We start from the raw sequence: 19119 nt of genomic DNA, 5'->3' as shown, positions 1-19119 counted from the left end.
AGAATCTTGCCGTTGGCCTTTTTGAATTACAAGTTGCATCATATTCCTTTTTGAACAATACCAGATAACTAGCATTGGGGAGTACCTCTTGTGTAAGCTGTCTGGTTACTTATGGGGTGTGCAGGGCATAGGGACACTAGTGGTGCTTGGCTGCACTCTGCACTGTGCACTACGGAGACAAGATATTCTGGGGCAAAGTACACTCGATATGTATAGAGCTGGTCTCAGAAACTATGTAAAACAAATACATAGCACTCCCATTGATTTTAAATGACCTTTCAAAGTTACATTCTTTGTGTGTTCTGTACTGTTCTAATGAACTTGAGGATGATTTGTATTGGAAGAAAAGCATCTTCAAAAGGAAGTCAGGAAGGCCATGTACCACAAAGAAATGGTACCCACAGCATTTCAAGTTTCTCATAGCAATAATTTCATTAAATCTTTTAATTTGGGCACTATTTTACATACTGTGCTTTACACATCAGTGTTGACAGGTAGAAAAGCAGGCTTATGTTGCAGTCGCAGGAAGAGAACTTGAATTATTTACAAGGGGAAAGTTTTTCAGTCTGGGAATCATAGTCAAATGAAGAAAATTAAAAATCTGAACTACTGCACAGAGCAAAGGCTATAAACCTAAGATCTTCCATCCCTATTTTTTATGTGGCTAAAGGACATTTGTATTCAGTAGATCACAAAAATAATTCATATACAAGAGGATGCAGGAGGACTTGTTTTCCCCTGCTTTGGCTCCCTTAGAGTTAATATATTCTAAATACATGTTTTGATACAAAAACTTTACTTGCTCTATGAATTAGTTTTCACTGTCCTATTTTTGGCACATAATAGCTGTCATGCTTCTGCTGTTTGCATGCAGTATTACTGCACTTTTTTAGTCTTCATTTTAGAGCTTGCTTCAGCATAAACTACCAGGGCGCAATGACTCAGCTGCTTTCCTTCTCTCATAGCTCTGTAGAGCACATGCATCTAGTATCAATGGTGAAAGACAAAAGGAATGGGGAGAACCAGATAAAACACCTGTCTTTGCAGATATTTTTATGCTACTATTGCATGTAGATATATTTGTTCATGACTGCCTATGCTTTTTATTTATGCCCACTCAAGGAATTTGTTTTAAAGATGTATTGATATATAAGAAAGAAACAGTAATGCATTCTTGTGACGATATTTCAGCAACATTTGTAGAAAAGACAGATTTCACTTTCTTATTGTAAAACATCATATGGATAATTTCCTTCTTCCCAAAATACTGGTGTTTACTCCTTCAGAGTAATAACCAGTCTTTAGTAGAAGAGCCTTAATCCTCATATCCTGTTCCCAGAATGGGGTCATGAGCAATCCCCCTCCTTTGGATATGGAACCAGGTGTAATTACTCCAAATTTCAAAGCTAAATTGCACAAAGGACCCTCTGAATACAGCTAGATTCATGTGCTATAGATTTTGTCTGCCATGTCAAACAGCTAAAAGAAATAAAACGTTTCCCTGTTTCTAATACTGTAAAAGTTCTGCACTTACTTTTGTTAACCTTTCCTCTAGCAGATGTACTGACTCCATGAAGAAATTAAAAGCAGCCAAAGATCAGGCTCTTCATTGAAGTGGCGTGAGTGGGAATCACTTTGGAGAGAGAAAGCCATAGCAGAAGGAGAAAACAGCTCATATTTACCTCCTAGACGCTAAACCTAAGGTGGAGATCACAACACTGGCTGTATGCCTTGAAAAGCTTGAGAAGTGGCCAAATAACTCCAAAGAAGTCCACCAAGAATTATTTCCATAAAGGCAACACCATCTCACCAGGTAAAAGCCATTTTTCATCTGTTAAAAGTCAGAGGGAGAATTTCAGAAACACAGAATTAAAATTTACTTAATTTCCTTCCTTGTGCTTTCTTATATATACATTCAACCAAGCTCATTACTATTTGTGAGATGTCTTTGCTTTAAAAATATTACAAGAGTAATCAATTATGACTGCTAGCTATTAGATAAGGAGGTGACACTTGGGAGCAATTTGGAATGCTGAGTTCATTTGAACAGTATGCACTTGAACACAAATAATGTAACGTCATTGACCTTGCCATAAAAAAAAATAAAATAGGTTACTGTTATAGAAAAGGTCACTGTATTTCAGAAATAAATATCCAGATCAAGGAATTAAGGGTCATATTACCAGGCAACTGATCGTACATCCTTAATGTGAGGCTGATCCTGACTTTACCATTGCTTTTGTGCAGAATGTGGTATTAACTATTTTGGTTGTCTGAATTAGTAGAAATCTCAACTGGAAGGTAGGAACAACTGAGAGTTTTTAAATATAAACATTATTTCAAACAATAATATTTATAATATACTGGCATTTATTTTGTATCTGTGATGTTATTGCATAATTCTTTTTGATAAATCTTTGCATCCCAGGGTCATGCAGTCTTGTTAGAAATACAACATTCATTAAAAATGAAATGATTCTCCCCCAGATATTTCTATCTAGTTCTGAATTCTAGGGAAAAAAAAAAAAAAAAGTAAAAATTAAAAAAATAATGATTTGAAAACATGAACCATGTATATTCAAGGACATCCAAATAAGTACCTTTAATTAATCTCATCATGTTTGGACTTGCAGTGCTGCTCATACACATACACAATAAAAGACAACAGAAGCATTTCCATTTTAGAGAAGTGAATATATGGCAAGACTGAGTAACTAAAATTAAGACACTCAAACATGAAGTAAAGTGGTAAGATGCACAATTTTACCACTGAGGGCGTTTCACTTTTCTAGCTGGAGAAATAGAGACTAGTGCAGGAAAGACATACTGGAGTAGTTTGTCAAATGTAGGTAGGTGGTCAGAAAATTGGGACACCACCTAACTCCAAAATCTAGGATTTTAAAAGTGTTCCTGGTTGGTTTCTTAGCTCCCATCAGCTAGACAGCAGATGCTCATCATCTGTGTTAGTTGGTAATAAATCAGTATTTTCATATCTCAGTTGTACTTACAGCTGGGTCCCTCTCCAGACTCCTGTAACCTGAAAGGTTCTGCCATGTTCTACAGACAACAGGAACTTAATCTCTGCACAACTTGCTCCTTCTATTACTGAAATTCAGTGCAGATTCCTTTTCTCACTCTAGCGGACATTTCTTGATTAAGAAAAATGTGTTTCTTATCAGTTTTCATCCTTCCTAACATAAGGCAAACTCTTTCTAGGTGATCAACTTTGGACTTTTCCCTACAACCTTCTCATCCTACTTGGAAAATGGCCTTGCAACTGGAGGTTGTGTGCACCAATGCTTCCTGGGGATCAGCTCCTGTCCCTGCAAAGTCATCCCAGGGGCCTTTGTATCTCCTCAAGGAACAGTCAAGCTCAAACTCCATGATAGAAAAAGAGGAATTCATGTGGACCAGCCCAAGGCAAACTATGCTTTCTCCTCCCAAAGGAAGACCCTGTCTCTACTTCATACCTTGTTTAACTGCCCCAGGAGATCTTTATCCCAGCTCCCAGTATTACCCAGGTGGGTAACTACAGCCGAATACTTCCTCAGGTCTCCAAAATGACTTGACTTATCCTGGTCGGTGTTTTGTGTTGTTTTTTTTAAATCAGAGAGAACCCTTTACAACACCTACAGCTTTCTTGGCATCCCTCTGTTTTGCCTGAAAGGCCATGCCTTTTTTCCCGTGGCGATTCTTCCCAGCACTTTTCTCCTTCTGCTTTTGTGCCAGGATAGCTTGCAGGAATGGGGCCTATATGAGGATATAATCTCTTGGGAAAGGAATGTAATTAAAAGCAACATATAAAGCAATTAAAAAAAAAAATCTTCTGAGGGTGCTCAGCTGACACAGTGAGAACCTTGTGAGAATATTTAATTGTTTGTGTTATTGAGTGCAGACAGGTTGGTTTTAATTCAAAATAAACATGGGAATCAAATACAAAACAGTATCAATAAACATTATAGCTACATAGTTAAAAAAAAAATGAAAACATTTAGGAAACATAAATATTAAAGTTTTATAAAAATGGGACTTACTGGATTAAACAGATAATTTAAAAAAAATCAGAGTTTTATGCCAACTACAACATAAAGATCTGATGTAACACTGATGTAGCTGCCTTGATTTTTCATATTTTTAATCCTGTTTTTCCAGTTAAATCTGTAGCAAAACATATTGTGTTTGATGATATCAAGTGCCTATCATACAAAACACAGCTGAATTAAAATTTGTTACATTTGCTACATTTCTGTCTGCTTATTATCTTGTTATATAAATGTTAACCAATGTTATTAGCATTGTAAAGCTTTTGTTTCTTTTCCAAGATTGTATTTATTTGTTTTGCTATTTGATGCAAATGTACTATCAATTGTTAGATAGAGTTTTGTGAGGTAATGGATGAATTGATCAGAAAGAAAAATCAAAGCTACTCAATTCTACAGATAACCAACAAGAAAATCCAGACTTCTTGTGAAAGGCACTACTTAGATTTACATAGTGCTTTTCTTCTGTGAATTATAACCAACTAATCTATTCTTATTCAGTTAAAAGATGCATTTAGCTTTATTTGGGAAATGGGAAACATAAGTAGGGGGGTTGACTGACAACTGCCAAAAAAAACCCCAAGAAAATTCTTTCTTCTAGAGCTGTTATTAGATATCAGGAGCTCTAAATTTCTCACCTTTGCTCAATCCTGTAGAAAAAGTGACTCCACCCACTGAAGGCAAAATACTTAATATCTAGAGTATTATTATAAGATTTATTTCCCAAATTTGACCGGTTTCTTTTTTTAATATCTGTTCCTAAATTCCTGTATTTATTCCTGTTATGATCTTAGTGACCAAAGCATACATTCAGGCAAGTGCCTAAGCCAAGCCAGCCCACAACTTTTCTTTTGTGTCCAAACTGCATTAAGCAGGAAGGAATAAAGGGTGCCAGGAGGACATCACTGACACTTGAGCTACTGTGTAGAATCACAAACATGATGCTCTAATAAATAAATCCTGCTGACAGGATAGAAATCAAAGCTCATTAGCACGAAGGAGGGAAGATGAGCATTTTAATGTCTCTGGATTCTATCTAGTATGATTAACAGCACATGCAGCATATTGTTCACCTAAAGCCATAAATCACAGTAGCAAGTGTCATATTATACACAGATCCTGAAAACGCAAAAATGAAAGTGAATAATGGCTTAGAAAAATTATGGGGTATCACATTTTTCATGTAGCCAACTGGAAACTAAACCTAGTGCTGAAAACACTTTAAAATTCTATTACAAAGGATAGTCTTCATAAATATGTCTGAAGGAGTCCATTTACCCAAATAAACTACACTGCAGTAATGCCTCTGGGCCTAAGCCTACCGAGACAAATAATAAAGAGTCAGTCGGTAACATTCCTGAGTTACATAATAATAATAAAAATACCTCATATGCATTGTTCTGTTTTTGGTATAAATTTTGGTAGGAGTCTTACTCAAACATTTAAGGAGAAAAATAGTGACCCCCAAGTTCAAAAGGCATCAGAGGCAAAGCTGAAGCTGAACATGTCCCCAGGTGCAGATTAAATAAAGTGATTATTTCAGAGTATTTCTATTTCCAGGTTGGATCCCAGGAGAGGGAGTTGTTAGATTGCTGCTGTTTCAACTCAGTACCACATCCACTGCATTACTTTTTTCTTTTTATTTTAGCCACTCAATGCACTGCTGGGAGAAGCAGATCTCTTTACAAGCCTCGTGCACTATCTGTTATCTTTTCATGCAGACAACATCTTTCAATAGTAAATAATGCAGAGTGTTAAATACAATTCACTGACACATTTTATTATACTTCGTTGGTTTTTCTTTAAGCTCTCTTCCTGCCAGCTCCTAGTATTACCCAGGGAACTAGTCAAGCATATTATACAGCTGAGACAGCCATCAGTTTGAAACTCCAGACACTTATGTCCACCTCAAATGTTGGACTTTGTTCTGATAAAATTTGCATCCTAAAATCTTTCAGACTATATAAACAGTGACAATGACACGAGAAGAAACTGTTCTGAGGTCATCCCAGGACAGTTTAGTTGTTCCTTAGAGACAGAAAAGATTGCACAGAGCCACCCCTTACAACCCACTCTTTGTAAGAGACTTACCGAAGTCCTGGTCTGGCTTCACTATCAGACCCAATCCAGGCAAATCCCCTTCCCAAGAGGGATTGTGCAGCTCTGCAGGTGTTCTCTGCTTGCATGGAAAATTTCTCAATGATCTGGGCTTGGCTGGATGCGGAGGAGGGCACAGGACTCTCTTGAGGAGCAACCTGATATAGTAGTAAATGGAGGAGAAGTGGGCTCTTGCTACCACTTTCCCTCATGGATAACTTCTGCAGAAAAGAACTATGAAACCATGTCCATTGCCAGCCTGCCCACTCCTCGGCAATGGAAGAAGGAGATTCCACCAAGAGGAGCCCACTGCCTGCACTTCAGCTGGAAGGCTTTCCCCCAACTAAGTCCTTAGTTACTGGGCTCCACTTCACTTTCTCTTCCCATCCCACAACACCTGTGTTCCTGTCAGGAAGGGCCTTCATTTGTCAGGAGGACTAAGACATGTCCAACATTTAGATGTTATACTGAGGAACGTGGTTTAGTGGGAAATATTGGTGATAAGTGGATGGGTGGACCGGATGGTTTTAGAGGTCTTTTCCAACCCTGGTGATTCTATGATTTTTCTGGCCTCCTTTTGGGATGTTGTGCTGGCTGATAGTAAAACCATTCCCCTGGGAGACAAGGATTATCCAGCTGCATCTTCTAAAGAAGTCTGCAGCTCAGAGCACATCTGAAGAACAAGCTGATACCACCAGCATGGAGACAGCCTCAGCACTTCTACCCCCATGATAACAGACCATCGCTCCAGGGATGGACATGAAGGTCTTCCTGCTCTGTGGACAGAGAAGTTGAAGGTAGCCCTAATACAAGCACTCTAGGGCCAAAATGCTCTGGGGATTCAGGTGCACCTCTATACCTACCACGTCCTAATCCTACTTGAACTGTAAAGCTTGAAATATAAAGAATCAATGTTTGAAGGCAGGAATCTCAGAGCTGGAGATCTAACCACCTTCCTTAGGTGGTCTTCCTCTTTAGTCTAGAGAGCTCTTTTTTTTTAATCACTGCCTGGTTTTTTTTGCTGTCTGCTTCATGTGTTGCAAATCTTTGTCTCGCCCTTGGGCACCAGAAGAAGTAAAATAATTAAGTTTTGTGTCAACAACTGATTGGAAAAACGTAGTTTTAACACACCATTATTTCTTTTCTGGGAGAGAAGGGAGACCTGTAGCAGAGCCTCACACGTGCTTCCTTCCCCTTTTTGTCGTGTTCCCCAGCACACATCCAGTAAGTAACATGAAGCACACAGAGTAAGGGGTGGCAGAAATATGATCTTGTGCTCATACTGGAGAAGTCTTTACTGCACTTGTCTTGTATTTCAATATATTATCCAAAGCACTCAGTTCCCCATCTTGTCAAAAGAAATTTAAGAAATTGGCACTTCCAGAAGGGTATGGCTTTTAACTACAGTACAGCAAAATTCTTCTCACAGTTTTCTAATCAAGAGTTCTCTATGCGCATTTATTCACAGTCCTACTCTGAGTGTCTCTTAGAAAAGACAAACCTACTCTCTACAATTATCAATTATCCAGCATTATTAAGATAGAATAAAGCAGTTTCCCCCTTGTTTGCCTTTTGTTTGATTCTCATGCAAAAATATTTCTCAATTAGCCAAGCAAGTATGTTCTATGGGGAATACAGGAAGGCATCCAGCTGTAGCAGGTGAGTGGATTACTCTGCACACAGGATGGACTTGGTAGTATGCTGTCAGACATGGTATTGGAGTGAAAGCCTAGCCCAGCCTTCTGACAAATAATTAACCAGGCATTTTCTGAAGCCACTGGCACACTGCAAATAACTGACGAGCCTTCAGCTGCTTCTCTTTAACACTCCAGGCCAGGTGACTATATCATTCACAGCTGCAGCTTTAAGGATCACACAACTTAGTTTGGACAACCTGTGACTAAAGTGCAGTGTAAAGGTTCAATCATGTTACGATACCATGATGCTCTTACAGTATCCATGCAGCTTAGTCACATAAAGAAATCATACACTTGCTCTAGCGTGTTTCTGGAAGCTAAACAAACCTGTGCCAGCAACAACCCAAATGATTCCTCTAGAGTAAGGGGCCAAAGCTGCTACAGAGCCCTCTGCTTTCCTTCCTCTATTCTGCTCTTCTCCTCACTGGAAGCCTTAAATTATCCTCTTGCAGTAGCCACAGCTGGCTGAATTAAAGTTTTTTTTTTTTTTTCCTTTTCTTTATACAGCAACTTTTGTGTAGACAACTTGTTTTCTTCCCATCTTTATTAATATTATTATTAATACAGCCCTTGATAGAAGACTGCCTCAAGCTCATAGAAATCCATGTGGAAAAATGTGCAAGTTATTATCTTAGTCTATCCACAATGCTGTGACACCTCTGTGGGCAACTACCCTGAAACCAAGAGGAGAGGTCAGCCTGTCTTGACCTGTTTGCTGTCTCCAGGAGTTCCTCAGCAATCCTGGGATTTTGCCTGAAGTAACCCAAAACCATCTCTCATATTGTCATACCCATTTTCTGGGGCTCACAGTAGTTATTTGGCAAAAACAAACCAACCCCAAACATTTCCAACAACAAATTAAACAAAATAAAACAAGTACCAACAATCAAAGCTGCATGGATTCTGTGGGCAAAACCCATAACAATTTATTGTCTGTTTACATTCCTTTAAAAACAAAATAAAAAAAAGAAACTCACCACTTATTCTACAGATTTGTTCTGATAGCAGTATTTTGGGCAGCGGCCAAAAAAGGATAAACACAGAGTGTTGGTGCTTATAGGGGAAAGACAAGAAATGGAGGAAGGAAAGAAAAAGAAAAGCAAACACGCACACACACATATGCAGAAAAGTCTCTGTAAATCAGCAGATGAGGAGGGTATTAAAAAAAAAAAAAAAAGTGGTTTGTCATTGAGTTGAGTGAATTGGTTAAAGAAGATGATCTTCTAGAACAAAATGATTTCGTTATCAGATTGAGAGAAGGTGTATTTAGATATTCAAGATTCTAAACAACTTTGAGGTTATTCTAAAGAGAAAACTTTTACGTGTATCCTTCCCTGATGCCCACTTCTCACTTCTCTGGTACTTCAGCTTTTTCTTGTCTCACAGCGTTATTACTAAACTCCTAAATCATGACCACAACCTATAATGCTTCTCTTCATTCCATTTCTCGCAGACTTCTCATTCCCTAAACTAGCCTCTAAGTTTCCTATCACCTCCAAAGTCAGTTCCCTAATCCAAATCCTCTCAATCCCCACCTTTTCAAAGACTAGGAAAGTTCTCCAAAAGCAAAAGCCATAAGGATGTTGCCTCAGTGAACAAGGACCCACAAAACGCACCGTGCCAAAAAATAGCCAATCCAGGCATAGCACCTAGGTGAGGATTAACCCTGAGAAACTAGGAAAAAATGCTGGTTGAAAAAACCCAATGTCTTTGAAACACCTGCACAGCAAGGACCCGAATCTATCTCAACATACCCAAAATTAAGACTGGGTATGTAGATACAGTTTTTCCATCTGAAAATATGGGCGTAGATGGTATCACAAAATAGGTAGATGAAGATATGCCTAGAACAGAAGTCAAAATATGGATGCTGTGTAAGTAACCTAAATTTCAAAAGGGCCAAGGACACAGTAATTTCCATTGAGACCAGCAGCATTGCGGTTTGACTGTGGCTATATATAATGTAAACTCCAGCATGAATAAAAGGTACAGAAAAGGAAGGGTGACAGTGACTCTGAATGGGAAAGCCAACTACATCTATTTTCCTTGGTTGATATTTGCTGCTATGTGTCACTGTATCTAGATGTTAATTATCTCATGCTTGTGTTTGTCATGCTAAGGCACACAGTGTTGTTCAAATAATCCAAATGCTGAACCACAAACTGGTTGCATTTTTTTTTGGCAAGCTGCAGATGGAAGAGATACTGTATGAGTACATATATAGAAGACATTTTCATTTTCAGGAGGAGAAACAATAAATAATCTATAACATTTAACAATAACATGTATGCTTTTACTTATTTACATTTAGGATTTACAGGCCCATAACTATGAAGATTCATAATATTAATTCCATACGTCACCAAATCGTTGCAGAGTGAAATATACTGCACGTGGTGCAGTGCTCACGTAGTACTGTAAAATACTCACCAGAAATAACCAGATACAAAGCTGGCTACCAAGTACACGAGTTAAGAGACATCAACCTGGTTTACAAAACCTACGTACCCGACTGCTATAATCTGGCCAAAATATAACCTAACCCCAAAATATTTTGCCCTAGGATATTCTAAGATCAGTGACATATATTACATGGTGACCAACAAAAACTCCTATGTGGTTAGGCACAGCTGCAAAGTAGGTGGGGCATACACAATGTACATAGCTTTACAGTCCGTGTAGCCTAAGCTGTAAATTCATTTCTGATCTCTCCACTCCTGGAGTTCACTTTCCTCAGCAGCATTTCCAGCACCACCATCTTACCCTGCCTAACGTGTTGGTGGGTTTGCTTGTTGGGATTTGATTGGGAAGGCCCTGATTAGGTGCCACAAAAGTCTCAACAATTTTCTTGTTCTTGAAACCAGAACTGGGACGTACCTGTGGTTATTCACATTAGCATTGTTACAGGGGAGTTTAATCTTGCTGGTTTATTCCTCCTCTAGCAACATATCAGAATACAACATCCAGTGTTTCCATGATCCTCCCTCCAGTACCACAAGCATAAACAGGAGGTGTGCAAGGTGTAAGGAATGTATTAAAAGCACACTAATTTAAATGCCTCAGTGCCTACATTTGCCAGCCTTGCTGCCCTGGGCTCTCCTGATAGTCAGAGCAGACAGGCTGTCTCCCCCAGAGGGCAAGTCAGAGCCTGCAAACTAGGCTCCTCCTTGAGTCACCCCTAGAAGTTACCCTCTTCCACTGACTGCGTCAAGGATAGGGAGACTCGCTTCCTAACATAGGCATGCCAGTTCAGTATCTAAACCTTGGCAGTGCTGTGTCCTCCATCTTCCCTGGATATTTTCTTTTTTTGTTTCTCAAGGGAACAAAGAATAATGAAAGAACCACAGAATTAGAAGCAACTGAGCTGAACGCAGACTAGCAGAAATACTCTGTTAGCACATTGGCTTAATGAAGAAACAAACTCCAGCCAGGAATGTGTGACAACACTGTCTATATCTGAAAGATGGACTGGGATGATATATGGTGAAACCAACCTTCCCAACTTGTAATGAGTCCTACTACATGTATAGGCCCATAAGCTAGGGTTCCATATACGGGGAAAATCTGGTCAGTTTCCAGCGCATCCTCAACTCTATGTAAACCAGGAGGAGAATGACTAAAGAAGATCCCAAATGAGATACCAGATTGTTCTTTCATCTAGTTTTAAATAAATGAATACCTAAATCAATGTGAATGTTTATGTGTCTGGCTCCAATTAATAAGTACCCATCCTGTGCCCCAGGCTTACTGACAAGCATCAGAATTAATAATTTTATACATAGAAGAATGGTAATCTTGTGGTTAAGTCAGAAAGTTGGTTTCAGTTCCTGGCTCTGCCATAGATTTCCTATGTGACTCTGGGCAAGCCACTTAATCTCCTTGGCTGTGCACCTCAAAGGTATGTAGGAGCCTGATCCCACTAGTTAGGCGCCACTGATATCTTCAAAAAAACATTGCTCAGCTGTTACTTCAGCCAGTAGGTGTCTAATATACGTCAGTAGGCACAAACAGAAGGCTGCTGACATCATCCCACAAGCTAACGAGCCGTATAGAGGCCTTGTTCAAACTCCTGGGTCCCTGAAGTGTCACAGCAGTGATAGCTGGCTCTTAGGTAATGGGACCCTGAGGTGCAGAGAGGACGTGCCTGCCTAGCTAGAAGGAAGCAGGCACTTTTGGCTAAGGTCTTTTCACAATAACTTTGCCTCCTGGCAGCTTCTGGCTCAGCTGGCAGGTTATTTTCCAGAGAGGACTGAAATCCTGATGACAATGCTGGCCCTGTCAGTGCCCTGTTGAGTCACACATGGAGCTGAAGCTGGGATTTGAAACTCCACAGAGCATTTAAAGAAGAAAAACAAAAAAACAACACACCTTCAGGACAGATTTGGAATACATTCACTAACTAAGAGATAGGAAGATTCATTTATTCCCCTTGTCTGTTATTACCTGAGTAACATGTGGGGCACTTGGGCCCTGCTCATTTTTCCAGAGAAACTCAAGGACCTGGCTGGCACTGAATGAATGTGAACATGCATGAAAAGGAACAGCCTAGGGAACTATCTCCAAATTTTGCTGCTTCTTTCCCAGATTTCTCTGGAGGAAGAGTTATGCTTTCAAACTGTTGGGAGTTTTAGACTTTGAGAACTGGATTTAAACAAGTCAATCGAGTTGTTCAGGTCTTTAGCATATGTGCTAAACTCAGCCAGCTGTACTTCATCCAAAGAAAGAATAAGAAAAAAAATTTTACATGGCAGGATTGGGATAAACAGAAAATACAGTGGTAAAATTAATATAGTTGTTTAAGAAATTCTTCCAGGTTAAAATTCACTGTTATATGTCTTAAAACACTGCAAACAACCGAAGTGGTAGAGAAAATTGACTTTCCATACACACTTTAATGCTTACCATAACAACGGGTAGCTGCTAAATCATCACTTTTCTTAGGTATGATTCGTGAGATCTCCAAGCAATGCTCAAAGGCACTGAACTGCCATGATAAAAAGGTTTTGAGCAGGTGAAATTTATTTCCTGAAGTCAGTGTCCTTGTGGATGCACAGAGTTGGCTCTGGTGCACATGTCTGGGGGACAGTAGTTCAGTGAGGAAAAAATCAGCACCTAGCACTTGTTTCTCCTCCTGCTGCAGGTGCAGAGTTTCTTACTTTGTAGGTTCCTTTGCCTACAAAATTACGCAGCAAATCTCAGCTCTGCCTGGGAGGGCAAAAGCTTCCACAACCCTGTAGGTCAGGCTCTGTGAGATTTCGACCAGGATCACAAGTCTCTTGGCTGGATTTAATCAACCTGAAATGAAAGCCTGCTCTACAGAGTTCAGTGTAATTTCAGATACACCAAGATTTGACAAATAAACTCCCGTAACACTCATTACTGGATGGAAATCTAGTTCAGGGTGTTCCTACCCCTTCATATCACTGAGGAGTACAGTACTCACTGTGAATTAAATGAGAGCTTAAGAATTCCTTTCTGGCTTTTAAAGTTATTCAACAGCACAGATTGTGACATGATGTAGCAAACAACAGAAGGCTGGAGATACATCAAAATATCACAATATTTAGAAAATAAGTATTTTAGAGAGGAAAGCAATTCTTCTATACCTCTGCTACTGGCAGAGGTTTCCTCCAGAAACAATCCTCCCAGCTTGAGTCTGCAATATCATTAGTCATTATAGTCAGCACCTGTCATAAATACCTTTAGGCAGATTAGGTTTTCTGCTGTCCTGGATCCTATTTAAAATAGATAATATAGTGAAAATAAATATAAAAATGTGTGCTATTCAGCCAAATGACAACAAAGGTTGATCTCTTTGTCAGTTTATCTAGCATACAGGCACCAATTAAGTAAATAATGGATGTAGGCTTCACCAAGAAATGTGTCTACCTGAAGTGGAAGATTGACCTCAAAATAACTCTTAGACTATTATTGACTGAAATGTTATTTTTTCCTCTCATTATCTGGTAGAGAACAGACTTCCATATAATGCATTTTCATTTAAAAACATGTATCCAGACATTGGTCCACATGCTGTGGTTTAAAGGCCCATAAACAAGAAACACTTCATGAGCTTAGTCATTATTATACCTAATGATAATCATTTAGGAATGTCTTATTAACATCTGGCAGTCATCAGCTTCTAATGAGTGGTAATTTTAATACATCCATTCCAGAAAATTAATTTTTGATGCTTAATGGCCTGAAGCATTAGCATCCATAACTGAAGGATTTTTTTTTTCAAAACATCTTACTTCCACATTTATTACTAGTTTTCATGCTTATTGATTTTTTTTTTGTTTGTTTGTATTTTAAAACATGAATTACTTTTAATCTCTTGTTGAATGTACACTTTATAAATGAAATCAATGGGGGCTTCCTGTTCTGAGTTAAAGAATGTCAGAAAGCCTTACAGATGGATACTTTACTGGATATCTTCGCAAATACACATAATGTTTTTTTTTTCATATGCCCCTAGTTAAATGTACATTTGCATTATCTAGATTTTGCTAGCAGTTATACCACAGAAAAGCTTAATAACTGCATACTTGGAATAACTACTATTTAACCCCTTACATGGCTGTTTAAGCAAATTGAACACAGAAACTCTCAATTTTTGAACAGTATATAAAGTACAAGACAATGTTCACTTCTAGACTACAGAAGAATTCACCTTGTAGTTAATAAAATCAATAGAAATAGCACAAATTGCTCTGACTCAACAAATACATGCACTCAGCAGCTTGATACAGGGCAGTTACAAATTCAAAATGCCTAAAGATTCAAATAGATAAAGTATTACTAAGTACATTACACTAGTAGTCTGGACATAATGGACTATTCCCATAGTCATTGAAGCAAGCCAATGAAAATCATCTAGATGTCAAAACAACAGTAGACATATTTAATAACATGATAAAAAGAACACATATGCATTCTCACTGTTTCAAATGTTGAAGTGGATGCCATACAGAAAATGCAGAGCGACACTGTGAAAGACAAAAAGACTTTCACTGCGCCATATTACACTGATAAACCTGTTCCATCCCTTCAGCTCATGAGTCAATCCATGAAGTGTGGGCAGACTCTCACTGTATCCACTTATTCTAGGCTGGGGATCTGCTCGTTGCTGACTTTTTGCAGCTCTGTAATCTTTGATTTGTAGCAGTTTTTAATCATTTTGATGCAGAAAGTAATAAAACTTTCCCAAAGTACTTCATACTGCTTTCTCTATGGTTCCTAGCTTCACCAACAGTAAGACACAACATAATGGACATCTTTTTCCTTGTCTGTGATCACAACAGCATATTTATGGAGACTTAGTATGGCAAGACTGTCTGCCTTTTTCTGCCCCAAGCCCAGGGTAGCGATAGCAGGAATAGAGATTTTACAGCAGATCCCTGGATCCCTGGATCCCTTCCCAGCCGGCTTTGGCCCACTGCAAAGAAAAGTCCTTTCTGGACTGAGGGTGGCTCATTCTGCATTTTCTTCTTTGATCATTCCCAGTAGAGATTGGCTCTAGAAAAGAAGATAAATCTTCAAAGGAAATAGATTTAGCTCATTTTTGAACAGATCTGCAGAGTTTGGTGAGAGATGGCTATCTTGAGATATGCTCTTCTTTCCCACCTGCCATTCTTTCAAAGCCTCCTGCTCAGGTGAATCCATCTGCAATTAAAACAAGGAAACAAAACAAACAAACAAAACAAACCTCGCACAACAGATCCTGTTGCCTGAAATTGGCAAAGAACACTATCCCAGTGAAAAAGTAATAGCTATTAGGACAGGAATATGGAAATGAGAATTCACAGCACCATCTTTTAGAAATAAAAATGGGGAGGGAAATGCTTCAAAAACCAATTACATATTTGTAATTTTAGCATAGATTCTTCTAGACATAATGTCATACTTGTAGTTATAAAAGTATACTTTCTCATGAGATCTTTGCATCCTATATTTACTTGCACTTTTTGGACGTCATAATTGGAGTTGGCTTCCTTTGAGTTTTGAGTTTATAAATTAATTCCTGTTAAACATCATAGCTTCTGGCATAGTGTCAGTATGATTGTATTTTATAAGCAGTAATTCTCACAGTAAGTTCTAGCTCATTAATTTCTGAAAAGCTAATGCTGTCAACAACACTTTGATTTTTAATGATATCATTAGAAATAATCTTTCTTCTTTACTGTTATTTCTCCAGTGGCACATTTCAGTGTACTGACTCTTCACTTTGGTTGCCCTGAGTTTCATCTTTGTGAGGCTGGTTACAGAGTCTATTTCTCTTAAGCAGATGTCTCACAGGATTTTACTTGTGGTATCATAAAGCTCAAGTATTTCACTGGTGTTTAAATTTTCCAGTATGAGATCTTGCTGCCGAAAGTTGTGTGTTTTGCAGTTCATATTTCTCACTTTTTTGAAAATGTTTGTCAGCAACACATATAATATAGAGTTAGTACCTAAACTGTCCAATTTTCTTGTCACTATACAGTTGGAAATAGATGCTTTTGAAGGAGGGATTTCCATGAGAGTTAGAATAACTCTTCCCCCATTGAAGAAAGTGATGATCTTCACCAGGGAGATCTTGCCCAGGGAGATCAATAGTGGATGGATCCTATCTAGGCTCAGAGTGGAACACTACTCTCAATGGAGAGCAATAGAGGTGAGCAGAAGGTGTCCAGACTATCTGAGAGCTGTTTGACAAATAGACAGCTATTTGAAAAGTACCTAACTAGCTTCCCACACATGGTTTTGGTAGTGGAGGTACCTGAGATGGGTTGGAGTAAAGTTGGCTATGCTGAGTAAATAATGAATGCAATAATTTGTTATCCAATGTGAAGCCAAATGTATTCTTTTCACTGATTTTGCTATGCTGTATATTGGAATAAATGCTACTATCCCACAGTCTATCAGTTACGTTATGAAATTAGAAGGGAAATTGTGTGTTAGTCACCACATAATGCAAAACACATAACATTCTGCTTAAATTTCAGAGCACATGGTTTAAAATCCCTTAAGACAGCTGTGATTCTGATGCCAAGTCTTTTGAAACTACTGGAATATATCCTTTATCCTCCAAATTTAATTCACATCTTTCAGAAGAAGCCTATGTAGTGCTTGAAAGAAATAAAAGTCATACAGTTTTTATTTCTTTCTTGTGTTAGAGTTTTTGGGGAAATTGAGTACCTCCAAAATCTCTTGAATACACAGGTAGTCTGTAAGTGACTGTTTTTCTTCAGAGATTGATCAGAGATTATATTTTTTGCTAACTGCTTTATACTATTGATGTTCAAATTCTTAGTTCGGATTTTCTTTTGAGAAATGGAAGAAAGAAGAAATGGAAGACAGAGGAAAAGAGAAAGAAGAAAGGGAAAAAAGAGAGAAAGAATGAAATGGAGACAGAAAAGAACACCGAGAAAAAGATGAAAGACAAAGAAACACAAAGGGAAAGTGTCTCAGTATTTTTAATCTTGAAAATGCCTGTTTTAGTTTGCACTTGCCTGAGAGGTTTGTGCAGGAGTGAACACTGGTCAGAAGCCATCAGGTTATCACAACCCAGAAAGGATATTATGAACCAAACAAGATAAGGAAATAAACTGTGTTAGCTAAGTTTATGCCCTCTGTGATCCCATGTTCCTGACACAATGAAGGTGTCTAGGTTGCTCAGTTTACTGACTAAAAAAGGACCAAGTCAGCCATCATGCTGTTTCTATTAAGAAAATCCGGTTTTCCTATGTTCTGGAATGAGTAAACCCCAAAGGCAAGTGTTATTGTGCTGCATATCAACATAGTTACTGAAATAAAGTATTTATGCTCTTTTCTAGGTCATTTGTATTAGCACATTTAGCTCAGTATTGAGAGTTTGGGTTACTGATTCCTCCTTTGCTTAAACAGAACCATTCTCCCCTCTTTTCTCCTTTTCTACTGTCTATGTAATTGCATCTGCAACACTACAGAAAAGTCAATGCTGTAAGTTAATGACAGAAAACTCTGTTGAGCAGAACTGAGTAGAATGATTTTGCCTACCTCTTTTTGGCTCTGGCAACTGAAGTTTAAAAACTACCTAAAAAAACCTGCAGAATTCTTTTGTTGTTGTTGTTGTTTGTTTACCTACCTGTACAAGGCTCACATTTATAAATCCAACCTTTTGCATCTTTCCATCAGCTACTTTTTACTGGAAAGCAAACCAGAGAATGAAGTTGGCTGAAGATCCTTGGAATCTGGTGCCAGGAGAGACATCATCTGGGCCTCAGCAGACATCTTGGAGGCCTGCAGCGGTAGTGCGGTGTTCTGGCAGGCAGAGAGGAGCTTCCTGGCAAATGGGCTGCTTTTTGACAGCTCACTGAGCTATAGGTCAATCCACCGAAAGTCTGTTATACATTAGAGTGTTCTGCCAGAATACAGTTAAACTATGATATGTAATTAATTCCTTCAGAGTGTTGTCTTTAAGGAGGTCTGACGGAAGTATATGCCTCAATATTTATAGCAAAAGTCTTTCTGCACTGATGTAGTAGAGAAAGCTACATATGATTTCATTAATATTATTTGCTACGTGTGGACTCACAAGGCAAATGACAGCAGTTCAATTACAAGATTTAAGAGACGGATCAGCAAAGGTCTTGTCACACAGGGCCACGTCTTAAAGTCCTGTTCATGTCCCCATGCTGCTTTGAGATTATACCATGCTCCATATGGTTGAACCATCACATTAACATGGTGACCCAGTCAGGATGCATAAGCAGTTCAGTCAGGGGACAAAGCCTAACAAGCTCAGTAGCAGAGAGGAGTCCCAGGCAATACACTTACTAGTACTTACAAAGCTGCTATGGCCACAGATATGTCATGTCCCTGCTGCTGGCTCTGCAGAGAGGCTGATAGCAGGGAGCCACCTGAGCAAGATCAGTTCCTGAGTCTGAATGCCTCTGGAGACTCTGTGCTTTTCTACTTTCCTCCTGTGAGAATCAGAAGTGTACCTGCATGGGTAATCTGGATGCTGGCAGCAAGCCTGTCCACTGGGGTTATGTGCTCCCCACCCTTTGCTGCCATCCATGCCTGCTGACACAGACAAGCTGCTGAACCCTACCAGTCATCTATAGAGTATGAGGCCCAATCTTTGTATTCTCTGCCTACCTTTTTACCAGTGGCTGACTTTGCATGTTGTCATAGTGCAGCTGAGGTCGGGTTTTCTTCTCCACCATTAGATAGCTATGAATTAGGTCTCTTTCACAATGAGCAGGCATGTTTAGGGAAGTCATTTATTTATCCTATTTACTCATTCAGTACAGGATGAG

This window comes from Meleagris gallopavo, chromosome 1, assembly GCF_905368555.1.
Source record: "Meleagris gallopavo chromosome 1, MGAL_WU_HG_1.1, whole genome shotgun sequence".
Lineage (NCBI taxonomy): Eukaryota > Metazoa > Chordata > Aves > Galliformes > Phasianidae > Meleagris > Meleagris gallopavo.
Note: the sequence above shows the minus strand (reverse complement) of the source record.